General features: G+C 33.4%; 1 non-coding gene across 1 annotated transcript; it reads left to right on the forward strand.

Annotated features, from left to right (window-relative positions):
- Positions 1-25: 25 nt before the first annotated feature.
- Positions 26-107, forward strand: TRNAS-GCU (transfer RNA serine (anticodon GCU)). Its single transcript has one exon. It is a non-coding gene; the product is annotated as a tRNA-Ser (tRNA).
- Positions 108-23,600: the final 23,493 nt, after the last annotated feature.

Raw genomic sequence — 23,600 nt, forward strand, 5'->3', positions numbered from 1 at the left:
TGGATGGACAGCAGAGATCGATAAAGTCGCTTTGGCCGAGTTGTTAAGGCGTGTGCCTGCTAAGTACATGGGGTTTCCCCGCGAGAGTTCGAATCTTTCAGGCGACGGTTCTTTTAATTTTTCGGTCGGATAACATCAATTTCATTAACCATAAGTCATCCCGTACCTTCCAAACTAGAATCTTAAGGCCATAAGGTACTGCTACTTAAATGAAACGATATATATTCAGCTGGCTAAGCCCAAAATTTGGACTTCGATTCTTACAAATTTTCTGTGCAGATTAATGAAGAACCTTTCTGGTTGAATAATTTATTCCCAAGCTACTCATAGAATAACAATACAACAACCAGACAGGTCATCCTGTTCAAGGTCTTGTGTTTTTCTTGTTTACATATATAGCGATGGAGTAGTGGGTTTGTTGTCAAGTTGGAAAAACTAGTCTTGTATAGCCATTTATATACTACTGACCTATATTTGCGCACTGAAAATTAGTTAAACTAGTAAATAGTTCAAAAGTTTTTACTATATCGTTATGAGTATGGTTTTAGCTTCTTTATTTTTATTTTTTATAATGTTATTAATGAATTGAATTTGATAATTCAATTATTACTGATAAATGATACCCTGAATTTTTTATTGTTATTTAATTTTAAAATTAAAGTTAAGAGAAAATCCAATCAATTCACACTAAATTAATAATAAATTTATATCAATTAAGTTGAATTCAGACCCAGCATATTATCACCACAAATGCTAATCAATAGCCAATAACATTTAATTAAGTGATATATAAAATAATATAATTACCAATATGTTTTTTAATTAAGTAAATATTTTTCTTGCAGTTTTTACTATTTTGAGTAATTTTTTAAAGAGTAAGAAAAATCGAGCCGATTTGTGATATTTATATCAATATGTTCTTTATCGAAGTTGCACATGTGTTTTCAGCTAAAGGGATCATTGTCATTCCTGAATTTCAACAAAATGACCTTTCCGCTACTATCGTAACACGAACTACTTCAAGTGTGGGCTCAAACGAATTCGAATCAAACATAGAACCATAAATTATTTCCTTTATTATCAGTGGGAAATCAAATCTCTCTTTAATAAAAATAGGTAGAATTGTTATTCCGGAAAATAGAATTTATACTTAAAAATTAAATTCTCACTATTTTTGAGCAGAATAACAATATCTCAAAATTGTGTGTTTAACCGTACCGATGCTATATATTTATAGGGAGAAGAAGTGAAACATTTGTTGCATTAGCAGAAGTTTATTTCAATATTAATAAAAATCTTAGTCTAACTAGGAGAGAGAGAGGCGACAACCTTAGTTAAATATACTAGGGTTTGTCATCCCATGTATTAGCATAAGGGGCTTTTGGGCCTCTCTTGTATTATGTCTAATTAGAAGTACTTCCTGAAATTCTAACCCAGTACTTTATAATTAATCCAACCCAATATAAGTTTTTTTTCAAAATAAATATTATAAATTAATTTAAATTAAATAATTTTCTCAACCCAATTCTAATCTCATTAAAATCATTGCAACTTTACCATAAAAAATCTATGAGAAAATATATTTAGTATTTCTAAATTCAACAGATTGACTATGACCAATTAATTTAATTCCATTTTCAAACTTCAATTAATTAATTAATTAATTATTTGAAAACCCATAAATTAATTTTTCAGATAATTTCCATTTAGTGAGAAAACTAAATTTATTTTTGAATGTTTCCCATTTCTCCAACTTTATCATTTTTGTTTATTTGATTCAACATGCAATTCATTTATAGTTTCAACGAGCTAATGCCGGGGGTGGACTGATTGGACATATTTGATTAGGGCTCAAATGATTTATAATTAAATTTAAGTTTTTCGCCTATTAATTATGAACTCATTGAGTCACAAAGTCATTCCACTATAGTATCATGATTGAGCTCTCCCTAATGACATATCATTACGAAAGCAACTCGATTAATATATGTCAATAACCTTGTCATAAGTGTGTCACCCTCATAGGATATCATTAATCTCTTTGGGATAAATCCGTACTCTCAATTGTTGGAAAACCGGGTTCGAAAAATGAAGCGGAAAATAGGTTTAAGGGAAAACTAGAGTTAAATTTTTTTCCAAAAATAAGAATTTGATCGTCTTATCTAAAGTAATAAACACCTAATCAAAATCATACTTTTATGATTCGTTTAGGAGGAACGCTTCGACCGAGTAGTCTTCTACGTTATCCTCAAGTTCATGTCTGTTGAGTGTGGGCTCGCTTCGAATCAGAAATTTTTTCACAAAATTACTAGTGGGGTAGTATCATAATTTATCTAAACTTCTTAGTGAAGTTGTAAACAAAAAGAATATCTTTAGAAATTTTCTAAAATAATTTCTTCAGACTACTTTTCCTCTATAACTTTTCTTGATTTCAAGTATATGAGAATAATGACCCATGTTCTCTTTATATAGGGGAGTTTAAAAGAGTTCAATTAGGATTAGAATTAATCACATTAGTATTAAATTAATAAAATATTATCTAGATAAATATTAAATTAAATTTAATATATCATATTAATATCTAGATAAATATTAAATTAATAAAATACTATTAAATAAATATTTAATTTAATTTAATATCTCATATTAATATCTAGATAAATATTAAATTAAATATTAAATTCATTAAAACAATATTATCTTTGAAAAAGTTAATTTAAAATCATGTTACTCGGTAGAGGCCTACTAAGAGTTTAATTTTTCCACTACTCTATTGCCAAAGAACAGCCGCTGTCGACCATCCATTAACACGACTCTCACTACGGCTTCTACTGGCACCTTGAACCGTCATTGTTTTGCCTGGATGGGCATGGCTGATTCGACTGTTGCCAGTTCAATCCGAGCCAGTGACAGATCGATCAATTCAGTCCAGCCACCAGTTGAACCATTGACCTAGTTTCATACACAGGGCTTGGTTCAACTAGTTTTTGGATTTTAGTCTCGGATTTTGGATCTCAGGTTCAATTTTTGATCTCGAGTCCAATTTTCAAGTTCAATTACCTATTGAGCCAATTCTTTGACTTGAAAATTAATTTCCAAAAATATCATATTTATTTTAATTAATTTGATTAATTTAATTTTACTAGATTAAAATTAATTTCCCAAAAATCGCTAAGATTTTCCAAATTAATTTTTCAAGAAAATTCTTTAATCAAATTCTCTAGTTGAAAAATTCTCACAACTGTCTAATTTAATTCCACATCGATTAAATAAAACCAATTAAATTATTTTCAAAGTTATAGAATTTTATTCTGATTCAAATCTAGTCTGATCAAGCTTTTATTGAGATAAAGGAGGGGCCAATCAGACATATACAATTAGACTTGTAACAGCCCGTTTTTCGGTCAAATTAGAATAGTGGTTTTGAAACCACAAATTTGAACTAGAAATATTTATTTTATTTCTATTTTAAGGTCTACAGCATGATAGAATAATTGTGTGAAAATTTTGTTAAGAAATTTTATCGATTGGGTGCCCAATTTGATTAGAAGGACTAAATTGCAATAGGTGAAAAACTTGAATTCTATAAGTTAAAGGTGTCTAATCATTATGAACTTTTAATTAGAGGTCCTTAAATGGAAATTAGACCATTATACCTTAGATGGACAAAAATGGACATGGTTAGGTGAAATTTCAAAGTTATGCATTAAGGGTATTTTATTAATTTGGTAAATAAAGACAAAATTAACAAATAAAAGTGCCCATCTTCTTCAATTTAGTCCCCCATAGCCGAAAATTGCAAGAGAATACATAGCTAGGGTTTGGCCAAGCTTTCAAGCTCGATTGTAAGTCCATTTTTGTCCCATTTTAATGATTTTTATATTTTTGAGATCATTGTAACTTGATTTAGTTATTTCAAGGACTAATTTGAAAGAAAGTTAAAGTCTAAAATTTTACCCATGTTAAATATATTTTTATTTTGATGTTTGATGGTAGAAAATGCATGTTCGTTGTTAGTTAAACAACATTTGTAAAGTGATTTTCGATAAAAACGTTAAATAGAGACTTATTTGTAAAAGTCTATAAAATGTGTAGAAAAGTGTGAATAAATGAAAAATGTGGGCTGTTATGAGTACAAATAATATTCGGCTAGGCTAGGGTTGTGATGAAATTGAAAGAAATTCATTTTATGAGCCTAGGGACTAAATTGTAAAATATTGAAAAGTTAGGGGTAAAAATGTAAATTTTGCCATAATGTGTTTTTGGGCTGAATTGAATAATGTGATGATTAAATAAGTTAAATGTGGTATTATAGATAAAGAAAAACGAAGTTTGGGTCTAGATTGGGGGAAAAATAAAGTAATTGACGAATAGATCCTTTTGGCCGTTTTTGTAACCGAGGTAAGTTCGTATGTTAAATAAGCTTTATTATAATTGTATTTTTAATGCTTTAATATTGTATGAATTGTATAAACAACTCTATGGACACATTCGACGACGTTTTGGCAAGCGAGAAATCCCAATCGAACTTTAGGAATAGATTAGGATACAAGTGACATGTCACTAGGGTTTTATGTTATGTGATCTGGGTGCTAGTCCTGTACGTCCTACCGGTAGCTGAGTATACCAGCATATGTTACAGTTACTTGATAGCTTGTGTGAGCAGCACCAAGTAGCTACGTCTTGACTGACAGCTTGTGTGAGTAAACCCGTTAATGGCTCGAGAGCGAGCATATATGTGTTATTAGATAGAGGTAGCTATGGCTACATATGTGGCACCTTGTGTGCAAGGTTTTCCCAAGTGTTTGATATTATTACTCCGAGTGGTTCATTGGGTATAACAATGATGAGACTAAGTATGAAATTATTACGAGATGGTACAGGTATGTACTTAAAGCTTGTGATTATTAATTCGTGAAATGACGATTTTAAGGTAAGCTGTGATGGAAGTGAATTATGATCATGAGATTTTGGTAAATTACATTATCCTATGTTATATTTCTTGCATGTTAATGTATGGTAAGGGTTGCTTATTTCTTTCATACGAGCTTACTAAGCTATATAACTTACTCCATTTTATTTTCCATGTTTTATAGTGTCACCAAGCTAGCTCGGGTTGGAGATTATCAGAGTTCGCATTACACTATCAAATTGTTATTTTGGGTACCAATGATTTTAAACATTTTGAGAATATAGCATGTATAGGGACTTGGCCATTTTGTTATATGTGTCGTTATGAATTTGGCCAAATGTATTGACTTGTGATTATCAAAGGCTTGATGAGGTATTTGGCCATGTAACTTGGCTAATTTTGGTTGAATTGGTTGTAAGCTTATATATATTTATATATGCATGCATGTACAATTATCTCTTGTGTGATGTGGTTTATAAATGTTTGGTAAACGGTTGAATGTGGCTTAATAGTTTTGTTGTTGAATGGTTAAGATTGGCTCATTGGTATGCTAGGAAAACTAAGTAACATTATGCATGTTATTGGTAGCTATATTGGAACTTGTAGAATGTGAGTTTGGTATGATTTGGATTGGAAAAATATGATGTCGTAAAAATGTTGAGCGTGGATAGTGAAATGACATGATTTGGCCTTGTTTGTGAATGTTTTGGTTGCCTAAATATGCCATGGTTTATACCATTAAGATTGTGGGTGTGGATGTAACACCCTTAACTTGTATCCGTCACCGGAATAGGGTTATGAGGCAGTACCTGACAATACATCTCATTCTCATACACTTATGCATTCATTATTATAAACCATTCACAAACGCTCATATTGTCCCTTATAAGGTTCTACGAGACCTTAAAACATGCTTAAGAGTGGTCTGGGACTAAACCGATCATATATAAAAATTTCATGAAATCATAGGTCACACGCCCGTGTGAACAGGCCGTGTGTCTCACACGGCTACTAGACACGCCCGTGTCATAGGCCATGTGAAAACAGGACATATATATTGACTTGCACCAGACTGCCGGAGACATGCCTATGTGCCTTGGCCGTAGGAAATCTGGATGGGTTACTGACTTGGGTCACACGGCTGACCACACGCCCGTGTGTCTAGCCCGTGTACCATGCAAAATAGCCACACACGCTCGTGTCCTAGGCCATGTGCCATTTAGGGGGTATATTGACTTATGTCACATGGTCAGTCACACGCCCGTGTGTGAGTCCGTGTGACACACACTGTCAGTAGACACCGCCGTGTGTCTAGGCCGTGTCAAATTTGTAGGGTATATTGCCTTCATTCAAAAGGTACCCCAGGGGACACACGGCCATGTATCATGATCATGTGTCACACATGGCTGAGACACACGCTCGTGTAGACAAAAATAGGCCATTTACAAAGCCAATTTGCCACCCTTTTCTCATGCGCACCTAGCCATCAATATGATATCATTTCAATACATATATAGGTAGCCAAAACATACCAATTCACACACATTTCATGTAATATCCTGATTTTGGGTGTAACACTCTTAACCCGTATCCGTTGCCGGAATAAGGTTATGAGGTATTACTTGACTGAACAAAACTTCTATAAGGTCAAAGATATTTACCAGACATAAATTATCAACAATGCAACCTGTCTCATTGATTTTTCATAAGAGCTCTTATAAATTTCCAAAATGACTAACTATCAAAACATAACCGAATATCTAATAACAAATTAACTACTATCAAGTTATAACTAAAACATTTCAACACATTAGTTCAATTATAAGGCTTTTCTAAACAAAATAAGCGAGCTATCTTCGCATGGCTATAATGTATACAAAGACAAAATATCATTCTACCTATAGTCTATCCTATACATGCCTTAAATCATGATGATATACCATCTTCTCAACTCACATAATGACTTGATAGTGTGATGATATCTCCGGCTCTTCCAACTCGAACTAAAGGATAAACCTATAAGGAATGGAAAAGAGAACACGGAGTAAGCTTCAATGCTTAGTAAGTTTTAAGCAATGCAAACAATTAATTTACTTATAGCTCGATTATTTCAAATTTTCAAGAAATCATTCCTAGGTAATTGCCATTTCGGCTAAGTATCCATGAACATAATGCATATTTAGCAAATTCACCTCACTTGAATCTGAACTCAATTAAAACCAAATATTGAAATCACAAATAAGATCATAAGAACTCGAAAAGTATCTCATTAACTAGTTTTAACCATGTTTGCAACAAAATCACAAATTCACTACAATTTGTTTTCCCGAGCAACAGTCACTAAATTATTTATAACTGGAGATAAGAAACTCCAAATAAAGTCCGTTAATTTTTCCTGAAAATAGACTTATATATCTTCCATCCATAAAATTTTCAGAATTTTTGGTTTGACCAATAAATACCAGATTTTTATTGAAGTTTCCCCTGTTTCACTGTTTGACTATTCTGACCACTCTTCACTACAAATCAATTTTCTCATTATACAGAATTCGAAATATGTTATCGTTTACTTAATTTGAAACTAGACTCATTAAGGAGTCTAATAATATAAATTTTATCTTATAATCATCATTGTACAATTTACAATGATTTTCTAAAGACAGAACAGGGGATTTCAAAGTCATTTTGACTCTGTCTCACTCCACTTCAAATATCTCATTATCTAAAATTCTTTTGCTTACATGGTTTCTTTTATAAGAAACTAGACTCATTAAGATTTAATTTCATAATTTATTCAGCTTCTAATTCAATTTTCATAATTTATGGTGATTTTCCAAAATCATGCTACAGTTGTTGTCCCAAGCAGATTTATTACAAATTTGGTCTTTCACACATTCCTTGCATTCAAATTATCTAAACATGTATATCATGTCATTCAAGATCGAACTCATATAACATAGGCATTAAAATGCTTCACTATCAGCTTTAGTTCAATTGAAATGAATGAAAAACAATATCATATTCACATTTAATTTTCCAAGATCGTAATCACCTAAAAATAAAATCATATACTTCCACAAACCTTTCCACAAGGACCAAGTGTTTATATTTGAATATAAACATAGAATCACTTCACATAACTTCACATATTTACTGAATATATCACAATCACATTTATAGTCATAACACTTATTCACAGATGCATCACTTTATATATTTATAATTTAATTCAAATCAAAATCGCATACGAGTACATGATACATACCTGGCCAACTTAATATGTAATGCACTTTCAATTTGTCAACTTAGTGTAGGATCTTGTAATTGTATACTTTTATCAAATTCATCGGCACTTGGCCCACTAGGTATAAAACCCGAAATTATATTATCAGCACAAAGCCCGCGGGACTTTAACTCGGATACATTTCCAGCACGAAGCCTGCGGGACTTTGGCCCGGATACATTTCCAGCACGAAGCCCGCGGGACTTTAGTCCAGATACATTTCCAGCACGAAGCCTACGGGACTTTGGCCCGGATATATTTCCAGCACGAAGCCTGTGGGACTTTAGCCCGGATACATTTCCAGCACAAAGCTCGCGGGACTTTGGCGGATATATTTCAAAGACGAAGCTGTGGGACTTTAGCCCGGATACATTTCAAAGACGAAGCTCATGGACTTTAGCCGGATACATTTTCGATGTCTTGCATATTTATTCACATGTTAACACATTTCACATAACATTTCACATTAGCAATTTAATTGCTTCATTCGAATATAAGCACAAAATGTACACCTACCTTTTAACTTTCGGTTCAATAATCATACACAAGGAACACATAATCTTTTCATTATCCTAGTTTCACTTTTAATAACCATTCGACTATATGCCATATTCACAAATTATTTCACACACAACCTCGATCAAGTAGGAACAATAGTCACAATTCATCTATTATACAAATATCCCATTCTTTGACTTTGTTTCATAATAGCTATTCTGTCACCACATATATATCATTCAATTCACATTCGACTTTATACAAACAAGTACAATAAAATTGTATACACATATTACACACTTTCACATCATCACTTAATAGTCATTCGGCCACATTATATACATAAATCATCCATTTCATATTCGGCTTTATAGCCGGAATTCAATATACTTATTGCAATTCCAACTTGTAAACGTCAAATAATTACTTATCATATTATATAATCTTAAGCGTGCAGCAAATCAAATATAATTACTTAAGGACTTACCTCGGAAGACGATAATCAGAACGAGACGACTAATCGACCATTTTGATTTTCCCCCCGATCCAAATCCGAATTCTACTTTTGCCAATCTAATTAATATCAAAATTAACTCACTTATTCAACATTTCATTAAATTTTATCTAAAGACACATAATTTGGGCATTTTGCATTTTATCCCTAACATTTCACATTTTTACAATTTAATCCCTATTTCAAAATAACACAAATTACTCAAAATTTCATCAAACCCATGTTAGGCGAATTTACCTTAGGTCTCTAGCAACCCATTTCTTTTATTTATTTCACGTTTTGACCCCTCAATTTACAAATTTCTAAATTTAGTCCTTAATACACATTTTTATCAAAAATCACTTAATCAAACATGAAAATCAAACATCAAAGATTTATTACTCATCATCAAACAACAAGATACTCAAACATTAAATAATGGCATCATCCAAATACTTTAAAAATTTTAAAATTAGAGGTACGGGCCAGCTAGATTACGAAGCAACGATCTCAAAAACGTAAAAATTATTAAAAACCGAGACGACATGGACTTACATGCATGAACAACCATGGCCGAACCTTCAAAGCTTTGAGAACATTATTTTCTTTCTCACATTTGGCTATTGATGAAGATGATAGCATGTAATTTGGCTTTTGTTTTATTTTATTTTATTATAATTACCAAATACCATATTTAACCTTAATATACATTAATAATTTCCATTATACCAAGCCATGGAATTCCACTACCAACAATTATGAAATAATTACCACTTAAGGACTCCCACTATTTAATTCCATAGCTATTTAATATCTTTAACTTATAGAACACAACTTTTACGCTTATGCGATTTAGTCCTTTTGCTTAATTAACTATCAAAACAATAAAATTTTTCAACGAAAATTTAATATCATCTTATTGCCACTCGTAAATATTTATAAAAATATTTACGACTGGTTTATAGAAATGAGGTCTCGATACCTCATTTTCTAAACCCACTTGACCTTAGGGTCATACCACTTGAGCTTAATAAATCGCTTATAAAACAAAAATCACAATATCAAAAACCTTTTTAAACTCACAATTAACTCATAAATATTAAATATAATATTTACAAACCTACTCATCGATTTAGTGGCCCCAAAACCATCGTTCGATTAACCCTAAAAGCAGGTTGTTACATTGGGCCTAGTCGGAATAGTGGTTTCGTGACCAAAAAATCCGAGATAGAAATAATTATTTTATGATTATTTTAAGGTCTATGATATGATTGCATGATTGTGTGAAAATTTCGTGAAGAAATTTTATGCATAAAGTGCTTAAATTGAAATTAGGGACTAAATCGAATAATTTGCAAAACTTGCATTCTAGAAGTTTCTAGTATGAAATTGATTTGAAATATTAATTAGGAGGTCTTAAATAGAAATTTTACCAATTTATAAGTCTATGGACAAAAATTGGACATGGATGGAATTTTTGGAAAGTTTAGTTGTAAGGGCATTTTGGTCATTTAGGGATAAAATGAATTAAAATACAAAATTAAAAGCCAATTTTGCTCATCTTCAACCCCATGGCTGAATATAGCAAGGAGAAAACATGGCTAGGGTTTTTCAATCTTCCAAGCTCGATTAGCAAGGAAAACTGAAATTCGGGCTAAAATGGGGAAAATACCAAGTTGTGGACGAAATGGTAAAATTAGCCATTTTCGCATACGAGGTAAGTTCATGTGTAAATGTAGTAACATAATTGTCATTTTAAGTAACTTAATGATATTTATATGATATGATGATTATTATTATGAAATATTATGCTTTGTGGTTATTGTTGAGTAATATGCAAATTATGTTTATTACTTGTTACATATGAATTGCTACCGAGTATCGGTTCCGATATTCCGTGGAAGACGGCAAATGTGAGATCGAGGGAAAAAGCCCGTTTGAACCTTAGGAATAGATTAGGATACAAGTGACATGTCACTAGGATGGTTGAGCATCCGAACTCGTTGAGTTGAGTCCGAGTTCACTTATGGATGCGAATGTCCGAACTCGTTGAGTTGAGTCCGAGTTCGAGAGATGTAACTAGGCATCCAAGCTCGTTGAGTTGAGTCCGAGTTCACTTATGGATGCGAACGCCCGAGCTCGTTGAGTTGAGTCCGAGTTCACTTATGGGCGGGTTACATGGTAGCTTGGCTACATATGTGGCACTTATGTGCAAACTTTCCATGTATCCGAATTATATTCTGATGTGTTCAATGGGTAAAATTCCACTCAAATGGAGGAATACTCGAGATGAAAGGGACGTATTGGTAAGTGTTGTGAAATGAATACTTTGAACAGGTATGTACTTAACCCTCGGGTTGAAAACTCGATATAACAAGAATATGGTAAGATGATAAATAAAAATGTGATATGAATGTCTCGGTGATGATTATGCAAATGATGTTTTATGTTTGCTTATATAGTTGTGTTACTTGCTATTTGCATGTGAGCTTACTAAGCATTTATGCTTACTTCCTCCTTTTCATTCCTTGAAGTGTTGACAAGCCAGCTCGGAAATTGAGAACGGTCAGAGGTTCGCTCACACTATCTGTATACCATCTTGGCATAATGGCTTGTATATTTTGAGTATGGCATGTATAGCATTATAATCATTTTGTATATATGGTCTTATGATATGGTTATTGAGTGGTATGGAAATGCTTGATAATGATTAGCCATTGGAATGGCTAATCATGATCATATTTGGTGTTATGTATGCTAAATTACTAGCTAATCCATGGAAAACATGAAATAGGTAAAATTTACCATAAAATAGATTCAGACAACAGCAGTGACGTGAGTTTGAAAAATTATTAAAAATAGTAGAGATACAATTAGATGGTGAATAAAATATGGAATTGAAGAATTATGAGACTATTTTCATATGGATGGAACAAAACAGGTATATGAGTTATATTTTATGAGATGTTTAAATTTTTGTGAAACAGGGTTAGAGTGATTTCTGGATCCCCTGTTCTGACTTTGGAAATTCACCATAAATTTTTAAAAGATAATTAGAAGTCATAATTTATATGTACAGATTCCTTATTGAGTCTAGTTTTATTAGAAACAAATTTCATAGTCATTGAAACTCTGTACAGGGAGATATCTGATTCGTAATACACAGACGTCAGAGCAGTCGAACCCTGAAACAGGGGAGACTTTAACTAATAAACTGTACTAATTGGCTCAACCAAAAATTCTAGAAAAAAATTGGTAAATAGATATATGAGTCTAGTTTTAGGAAAAATTTATAGAATTGGATTTCGAGTTTCGTAACTCGAGATATGAATTTTTAAGCGACTATGACGCAGATTGTTAGCTTGACTGAAAATTTAAAAATAAATTGTTTGAGCTGTTTAAGTAATGAATTAAGTCTGTTAACACCTCGTGTTCAACTCCGGCGACGGTCTCGGGTACGGGGTGTTACATTTCATGCCATTTCATAGTCAACATTTCACTACTCAAATTCACAACCAGAATCATGCCAAACAAGTCAACACATAAGGCAATATATATACATCACACATATTACTTATCAACACTTAACTTAAGCCAACTTAAATGGCTAAACAGACCAAAAACATTTACATCATTAACAAACCAGTACACATGGTTAATATCATAGCTCAAAATATATCAACATGACACCAGCCTATACATGCCATATACCATATATACAAAACTTCAAAAGTACCAACAAAATGATCGATAATGTGACAATGCTCTTGACAATCCTCGAGTCCAAGCTAGCTTTGACTATCTATAAAACATAGACAAATAACACACAGTAAGCTTCATAGCTTAGTAAGTTTGTAAGTAAATAACTCAATTCATCAAATAATATAGTTCAACCATTTGCACATTACCAAATCAACATTACCTTAACACAAACCTTATTCATATCTCAAACATAATTAAATACCATTTCATTAAACTTTCTCAATGTAGTACTTGAATAAGTTCTGTACATACCCGTATTACCTCGTACTAACCTGTTTCTCAACCATAGCATTCATTTATCTGTTGAACCATTAGGGATAGAAATCGGACACTCAAGAATCACAATCGATAAGTACCTATACCATGACCCGTAGCCAAATCAAGGTAACTTATCCCGGAGTACCTATACCATGGCCCATAGCCAAATTAGGGTAGCTTTTCTCAATGTACCTATATCATGGCTCGTAGCCAAATCAAGGTATTATTCACACCCGAAGTTTCGATATCATGGCCCAAAGTCAATGCATTAACTTAATGACATTTTATTATCATCATAACTGTATTTAAGGTTCAACTGGGATGTTTCACTTGTCGATTTCATCGTTGAACACTTCCGTATAGTCATATTCACAATTCAAGCATTATCCAAAATCTTATAAACACATTTTATGCAATATCAAAGCATATAACATTCATTTATAAAGGAATTAACACCTACGAACTTACCTCGTACTCAGAATTGACGAATCAGATCAACTATTTTCCCCGATCTAAATCTGATTCCTGTCTTTCTTGATCTATATAAATTCAAAATTAACTCTTTTATTCATCAACACTTTCAATTTAATCCACAAACACATATTTAAGCATTTTTACACTTTAGCCCTTAAAGTTCCACATTTATTCAATTTAGTCCCTATTTCACAAATACACAAAATTCATGAAATTTCTCTAAACCCAAGCCTAGATGAACTTCATATAGGTCCCTAGCAGCCCAAAACTTTCATTTATTTTACATTTCAACCCTTCAATTTGCAAATTTCACAATGTAATATTTATTTGACATTTTTGTCAAAAATCACTTCACAAAACTTTAATATCTACCATCAAGCTTTCAAAATTCATCAAAAATCATTCAAAAGCTCAAGCATTCATCAATAGAAACTCACAAATTCATCAAAAATTTTAGAAATTAGGGTACGGGCTAGCTAGTACTCAAAGCAACGGTTACAAAAACGTAAAAATCATTAAAAACCGAGTAAAATACACACCTCAATCAAGCCAAATGTGTTCCGAATATCACAAGCCCTAAATGGCTTTCTTCTTCTTCTTATTTTTGGCTAGAATGAACTAAAATGATGATAATTTCACTTGTTTTTATTTAATATATCATTAATAATCTAATTACCATTTTAACCTTATTTAAAACCATTTAAATCATTCATTAAATGGTCATTTATATAAAATTCCACTATCAATGGTCTATTTACAACATAAGAACCTCCCATTTAATAAGCCATTACAAATAGACACCTTTATCATATAGAATGCAACTTTTACATTTTACCCGATTTAGTCCTTTTTCTCAAATTGAGCTATTAAACAATAAAATTAGCTCACAAAATTTTCACACATATATATTCACATGATATAATCACCAAAAATAATATTAAAATAATTTTATGACCTCAAATTTGTGGTTTCGAAACCACTATTCCGATTTAGCTAAAACCGGGCTGTTACAGTGTATGTGCAAATGAAGGTGACAAATGGCTTGATAAATAGCCTTTATTTTGTCCACACGAGTAGACACATGGGCGTGTGTCTAGACCGTGTGTGACACACGGTCTGCTGCATGGGCATGTGTTTTGGTCGTGTGTCCCCTACACCTTAATTTTGAGAAACAGAATACTCGGAATTGAGCACACGGGCAGAGACATAGGCGTGTGTCTCAGTCGTGTGAGGGACACGACCTCAAGCACGAACGTGTGTCCCGACTGTGTGAAGTCTGCACCTATTTTATAAAAATTAAATTAACCACACAGCCTAGCACACAGGCGTGTGCCTTGACTGTGTGACTTCAATTTGTTCATGCTTTGCAAAATAGAAAGTTACACGGGTGAGGGACACGGGCGTGTGTGACCACACGGCCTGCCCACATGGGCGTGTCCTAAACCACACCGGTGTGTGACCCTTGCACATGGAATTTTTTTTTAAGTTTTGTAAAAATTTCCTAAGTGCTCAGTTTAGTCCCGAACCACTTCCAAAGCATGTTTTGGGTTTCGTAGGTTCGTATTAGGGACTTTATGATTGAATACAGATAGTTTTTAATTTGGTTGGAATTTAAGACTCGGAATTGTATCTTTGCTTGAGATGTAAGTCCGGTAATGCCTCTTATCCTGTTCCAGCATTGAATACAGGTAAGGGGTGTTACAAGACTCGACTAATTGCAATTATGTCTAAAAGTATCATTCCGATAATTCACAATTTACTTAATCATGGAGTTAGTCTACAAGAAGTACCATGATTGAAAACTCCTTATTGTATACTCATTACGAAAACAATTCATCCAACTAATTTGTCCAATGACCTCGCCATCTGTGTTTCTTTCATATGATATCCTTGATTCCTTTGATTTAAATTCGTCCGTTCAATACAATTCTGTTTTATCTCATTGTCACAATTGTGTCTTCTTAATGATTAATATAACCATTGTCAACTAATGATTGTGATAAATTTCTTGTTCGAGAACAAGCAACCCGTGACCACGTTCTATATTTATCAATCTACACAATGCCAATGAGAAGATATCATTAACTCTTTAATCAAGCTATGAATTCCATTATTGCTAGTAAAGTCATGCCATACACAAGTCCTATACCTAACATACCGGCTATCAACTTGATCATTTTTAGAGCATAAACCTCCACTTATATCAAAATACATGAGTTACATGCGCATGGTCAGTGACTAACTCAGGATTTAGGTAAGTCACACCATGAATGTCACAAGTGAATTAATTCATAAACGGATTTAGAATTAATTCAACTTTGGCCTAGTCTAATGTATTATTCTCCCAATAAGTACATCTATGTCTCTACCCGTGAAGTCAACTGCTCCGATAGCCAAGACTAGCCATCTCCCTAATTGGAATTGTAGATGACATAATAATCCTTCTGAGTATTTGAATCAAATGCTCATTTTGATTCTTTTACGAGATTATGGACTCGTTTAGATTATCTACTGAAGTAAGTTGTCTTTCTCACATTGTAAACATTTTTACATGTCACTTATCATCAGTTTGAACTTAGACAATCAATGAGCTAACATTTGTTTATCATAAATTTACTATGTATTCAAAACATGAAAGAAAGAAACATAAAAGATATAATAGTGAAATGTGATATTAACTGTATTTATTCATTCATTGTTCAAATACATAAAACACTATTACATTTTTACTACAATATGGACATATTTCTCAATAATTTCTCACTTTCCCTAGTGAAGTAAATACATCATGTTTCACATTCCCATATTCTCGTCGTGTTCGTTAAAACTTCGAGTTACAAGAGTCTTAGTAATTGGATCCGTAAGGTTATCTTCAGAAGCTGCTTTCACCATATCTACTATCCCTTCACTTGCTGCCTCTCATACCAAGTGATACTTTTGAGCAATGTGTTTGGTCGGTCCTCTTGTGACTCCTCATTTCCTTGGTGTTAGCTATTGCAACACTATTATCACAATATAATATTATAGCTTTTTCCATACTAGGAATGACTTCAAGATTAGTTAAGAAATTCAGAAGCCATATGACTTCTTCTGTTGTCTCAGAAGTAGCCACATACTCGGTGTCCATAGTTTAGTCAGCAGTGTAAGTTTGTTTTACACTTCTCCATACTATGACTCCACCGCCTAGGATGGATACACTTCTTGATGTTGATTTCTTCGAATCTTTATAGAATTGAAAGTCTGAGTCGTGTATCTAATAGAAGTAAGATTCTCCCCAGAATACACAAGCATATAATTCCTGGTTCTTTAAAGATACCGTAATATTTGCTTTACAACTTGCTAATGCCTAAGACCAATATTCGCTTGATATCGACTAACTATTCCCACCACAAAATAGATATCTAGATATGTGCAGAGCATCGCATACATAAGACTTCCAACTGTCGAATCATATGAAACCTTACGAATGCTCTCTTTCTTCCATTGTATTAAGATAGTCATCCAAAGAAAGATAAAGCTCGATGTAGTCAATTGAACGCCTGTGTAACACCCTTTACCTGACCTAGATTACTAGACTCGTATATCAAATGTAACACCCCTACCGGTATTCGATGCCAGAACAAGATACAAGGCATTATTAGACTTACATCGTAAGCAAACATACAAATCGAGTCATAAATTTGAATCCAAATTAAAACCATTTGTATTTAATCATAAAGTCCCTAATACACACTTACGAGGCCCCAAACATGCTTTGGAAGTGGTTTGAGACTAAACCGAGCACTTAGGAAAATTTTATTTACTATGAACAGGGGTCACATGCCCATGTGGTTTGGGACACGCCTATGTGGGCAGGTTGTGTGGTCACACATGCCCTTATCCCTAACCCGTGTAACTCTTTGTTTTGTAAAGCATGAACAAATTGAGGTCACATGGCCGAGTTACATGCCCGTGTGCTAGGCCGTTTGGTTAATTTAATTTTCATAAAATAGGTGTAGACTTCACACAATCGGAACACACGCCCGTACTTGAGGCCATGTCCCTCACACGACTGAGACACACGCCCGTGTCTCTGCTCGTGTGCTCAATTTTGAGCATTCTGTTTCTCAAAATTAAGGTACAGGGGACATACAGTCGGAACACATGCCCATAGGGCAGACCGTGTGTCACACACGGCCTAGACACATGCCCGTGCGTCTACTTGTGTGGACAAAATAAATGCTATTTACCAAACCATTTGTCACACTCATTTCCACCTACACACACATAAGTTCAATGGCATAGATCATGATATACTTAGGCAACCAAACATCTACAAAACAAGGCCAAATCATGTCATTCATTATCCTCACTGAACACATTTTCAACACCAAGTCATACCAGCTCACATTCTACAAGTTTCAATATGGCTACTAATAACATGCATAATATTACTTAGTTTTCTTAGCATACCAAAGAGCCAATCTTAATCATTCAACAACAAAACCATTAAGCTACATTCAACCATTTACCAAGCATTTATAAACCACATCAAACAAGAGGTAATTGCACATGCATGCATATATGAATATATATATCTTACAACCAATTCAACCAAAATGAGCCAAGTTACATGGCCAAACACCACATGAAGCCTTTGTCAATTACAAGCCAATACATTTGGCCAAATTCTTAATGACACATATAACAAAATGACCAAGTCCCTATACATGCCATATTTTCAAAATATTTAAAATCATCGGTACCCAAAATAACAGTTTGATAGTGTGATGCGAACTCCGGCGATATCCAATCTGAGCTAGCTTGGTGACACTATAAAACATGGAAAATAAAACGGAGTAAGCTATATAACTTAGTAAGCTCATATGAAAGAAATAATCTAACCTTACCATACATTAACATGCAAGTAATTTAACATAAGCTAATGCAATTTACCAAAATCTTATGACCATAATTCATTCCATCATAACTTGTCTTGAAATCATCATTCCACAAATTTTCTAAACATAAGCTTTGCGTGCATACCTGTAGCATCTCCTAATAGCTTCATATTTATTCTGATCATTGACATACCCAATAAACCACTCGGAATAATAATATCGGATACACGAGAAACCTTGCACACAAGGTGCCACATATGTCGCTATTGCTACCTTTATCTCATAACACACATGTGCTCGCTCTCGAGCTATCAACAGGCCTGCTCATACAAACTGTCAGTCGGGACATAGCTACACGGTGTTGCTCACACAAGCTGTCAAGTAACCACAACATATACAGGTATACTCAGCCACTGGTAAGATGTACAGGACCAGCACCCGGAATCACATAACATAAAACCCTAGTGACATGTCACTTATATCCTAATCTATTCCTAAGGTTCGATTGGGATTTCTCACTTGCCAAATTGTTGTCAAATGTGTCCATAAGGTCGATTACATAATTCATGCATAAATTAAAGCATTTAAACACATTTAAAGTAAAACTTATTTAACATACGTACTTACCTCAGTTACAAAAACAACAAAAGGATCTATTCGTCAATAACTTTTTTTTTGCCCCTAATCTAGACCCGAACTTTGTTTTTCTTGATCTATAATACCAAATTTAACTTATTTAATCATCACATTATTCAATTCAGCCCCAAAACACATTACGACAAAATTTACATTTTTGCCCTTAACTTTTCAACATTTTACAATTTAGTCCTTAGGCTTGTAAAATGAATTTCTTTCAATTTCTTTAAATCAAAGCCTAGCTGAATGTTGTTTGTACTCATAACAGCCCACATTTTTCATTTATTTACACTTCTCTACACATTTTATAGACTTTTACAAATAAGTCCCTATTTGACTTTTTTGTCGAAAATCACTTTGTAAAAGTCGTTTAACAAACAACAAACATGCATTCTCTACAATCAAACATCAAAATACAAGCATATCCTACATGGGTAAAATTTTGGACTTTAATTTTCTTTCAAATTAGTCCATGAAATAGCTAAATCAAGTTACAACAACCTAAAAAATATAAAAATCGTTAAAAATGGGATAAGAATGGACTTACAATCGAGCTTGAAAGCTTGGCCAAAACCCTAGTTATGGTCTCCTCCAAAATTTCGGCTATAAGGGACTAAATTGAAAAAGATGACATCTTTATTTAGTTTTTTTGGCTTTATTTACCAAATTACCTATTTACCCCTCACTTAAACTTTGAAATTTTACCTACTCCATATCCATTTTTGTCCATCCTAAAGTATAATAGTCTAATTACCATTTAAGGACCTCTAATTTAGAATTTTGTAACAATTTACTACCTTTAGCCTACAGAACTCCAATTTTGCACCTATTGCAATTTAGTCCTTCTAGTCAAATTGAGTACTCAATAGATAAAATTTCTTAACAAAATTTTCACACAATTATTCTATCATGCTCTAGACCTTAAATAAATAGTAAAAAAACTATTTCTACTTCAGATTTGTGGTCCCGAAACCACTGTTCTGATTTGACCCAAGAATGAGCTGTTACATTACCCATATTCAACGCTGGAACAGGGTACGAGGCATTACTGGACTTACATCGCAAACAAACATACAATTCTGAGTCAGAAATTTTCATAAAAAAAACTATTTGTATTCAATCATAAAGTCCCTAATACGAGCCTACGAGGCCCAAAACATGCTTTGGAAATGGTTCAGAACTAAACTAATAACTTAGGAAATTTTTACAAAACTTAAAAGATTTTTGCTATGAACAGGGGTCACATACCTGTGTGGTTTGGGACACGCCTCTGTGGGTAGGCCGTGTGGTCACACACACCCATGTCCCTAACCCGTGTAACTCTCTGTTTTGCAAAGCATGAACAAGTTAAAGTCACACGGCCAAGGCACACACCTGTGTGTTAGGCCGTGTGGTTAATTTAATTTTCATAAAATAGGTGCATACTTCACATGATTGGAACACATGCCCGTGGTTGAGGTCATGTCCCTCACACGGCTGAGACACACGCCCGTGTGTCTACCCGTGTGCTCAATTCTAAGCATTCTGTTTCACAAAATTAAGGTGCAGGGGACGCATGAACAAAACACATGCCTATCGGATGGGCCGTATGTCACACATGGTTTAGATACACGCCCGTGTGTCTACCCATGAGGACAAAATAAAGGCTATTTACCAGGCCATTTGTCACCCTCATTTACACCTATTCACACACAAGTTCAATGGCATATATCATGGTATACTTAGGCAACAAAAACATTCATAATCAAGGTTAGAACATATCATTTCATTATCACACATAACATACTTACAACATCATTTTCTACCAAACCAAATCATACCAAACTCACATCCACAAGTACCAACACAAATACTTTTACCATGCATAATTCTTCTTATATTTTCAAACATACCAATGAGCCAATCTCAACCATTCAACAACAAAACCATTAAGTCAGATTCAACCATTCACCAATCATATATAGACCACATCATAAAGGAGATATTTGCACATGTACGAATATAATTAAGCTTACAACCAATTTAATCAAAATGAGCCAATTTACATGGCCAAATACCAAATCAAGCCTTTGACAATTACAAGCCGATACGTTTGGCTAAAATCATGATGACACATATAACAAAATGACCAAGTCCCTATACATACCATATTCTCAAAATGTTTAAAATCATCGGTACCCAAAATAATAATTTGATAGTGTGATGCGAACTCCGATAATCTCCAACCTGAGCTAGCTTGGTGACACTATAAAACATGGAAATAAAACAGAGTAAGCTATATAACTTAGTAAGCTCATATGAAAGAAATAAGCTAACCTCACCATACATTAACATTCAAGTAATATAACATAAGGAAATGTAATTTACCATATTCTCATAATCATAATTCATTCCATCACATCTTACCTTGAGTTCATTTCCCGAATTTAATAAATCATAAGTTTTGTGTACATACATGTACCACTCATAAAGGCATCATACTTATTCTCATCATTGATGTACCCATTGAACCACTTGGAATAATAATATCGGATACTTGGGAAAACCTTGCACACAAGGTGTCACATATGTAGCCATTGCTTTCTCTATCTCATAACACATATATGCTCATTCTCGAGCCATTAACGGGCCTGCTCACACAAGATGTCAGTCAAGATGTAGCTACTCGGTGCTGTTCACACAATTTGTCAGGTAACCGTAACATATGTAGGTATACTCAGCCACTGGTAGGACGTACAGGACTAGCACCCGGATCACATAACATAAAACCTTAGTGACATGTCACTTGTATCCTAATCTATTCCTAAGGTTCGACTGGGATTTCCCGCTTACCAAAACATCGTTGAACGTGTCCGTATTGTCTTTTACAAAATTCATAAGTATTAAAGCATTTAAAATACAATTACAATAAAGCATATTTAACATACGAACTTACCTCGGTTACAAAAATGGCCAAAAGGATCTATTCGTCAATTACTTTACTTTTCCCCCAATCTAGACTCGAACTTCATTTTTCTTGATCTATAATACCACATTTAACTTATTTAACCATCACATTATTCAATTTAGCCCAAAAACACGTTATGGCAAAATTTACATTTTTACCCCTAATTTTTTAACATTTTACAAATTAGTCCGTAAGTTCTTAAATGAATTTCTTTCAATTTTTTCACAACCCAAGCCTAATTGAACCTTTTTCATGCTCATGATAACCCACATTTTCCATTTATTCACATTTTACTTGTAACAGCCCGATTTTGGGGCTAGTCGGAATAGTGGTTTCAGAAACCACTATTTTGAAATTGGAGAAATTATTTTATTAATATTGTATGTGTTGTGGCATGATTATATGAATGCATGGAAATTTTGGTGAGATAATTCTAGCTATTTCATGCTTAATTGCGAAAAAGGACTAAATCATATAAAAGGCAAAAGTTTTGTTTTACTACCCAAATGTGTTAAATAGCTAGATAACCAAAATTTAAGGCCTTTAAAAGGAAATTAGGCTCTTTTAAATAAAGGTGGCTGGCCATAGCGGACAAGATTCATCAAAATGTCAAAGTTAGGTGACATTTAGTGACTTAATTGATTAAAATAAAACAAAAGAAAAAAGGCTATCATCTTCCTCACCTCTCGATCGAAGTTTTCGGCCATTCTAGGGATTTTAGAAGCTCAAAATTTCAGCTACTTCTTATCCTTGCAAGTAAGTGATTTAGATGGTTTTTATTAATGATTTTTGCATTTTTAGGACCTTATGGCATGAGCTAGCTAATGAGGGGACTATATTGCAAGTTGGTTAAAAGTATAGGGTTTTTTCATGAGAGTATTCATGTTGTTTCCTAAAATTTTATGGAAGAAAATGAATCTTAGTTGTGAAATAAACAACTTTTGTGAAGTAGTTTTCATGGAAACCCTAACTAAGGACCATTTTGCATAAGCTATGAAATAGGTGATAAATGTGTGAAATAATGAGAAATGTGAGATGCTATAGTTATAAAATGAATTCGGTTAGGCTTGGATAATAAGGAAATTTGATAAAAATTGATTTTCGGGCCTAGGGGTAAAATTGAAATTTTTGCGAAGTTTAAGGGCAAAATGATCATTTTACCAAAGTATGAGTCTCAAGTTGAATTGAATGATTTTTGTATTAAATAAGCTAAATTTTGACGTTTTAGATCAAGAGAAAAGTGATTCGGGTCTTGATTGAGGGAAGAACAAAATTTAGGAGGATTAGGCTCGTTCCCATCACTATGTGCCGAGGTAAGTACATATGTAAATAATGTGTCATTGTAGCTTATTTTTAAACGTTTTATCATTATCATGTATTATAATCTTACTTGTTATCATAGAAGGATAAACATTGTGATATAAGAGTAATCTTCATGATGAATAAGTATGACGACA

This window comes from Gossypium arboreum, chromosome 1 (assembly GCF_025698485.1).
Source record: "Gossypium arboreum isolate Shixiya-1 chromosome 1, ASM2569848v2, whole genome shotgun sequence".
NCBI classification, from domain to species: domain Eukaryota; kingdom Viridiplantae; phylum Streptophyta; class Magnoliopsida; order Malvales; family Malvaceae; genus Gossypium; species Gossypium arboreum.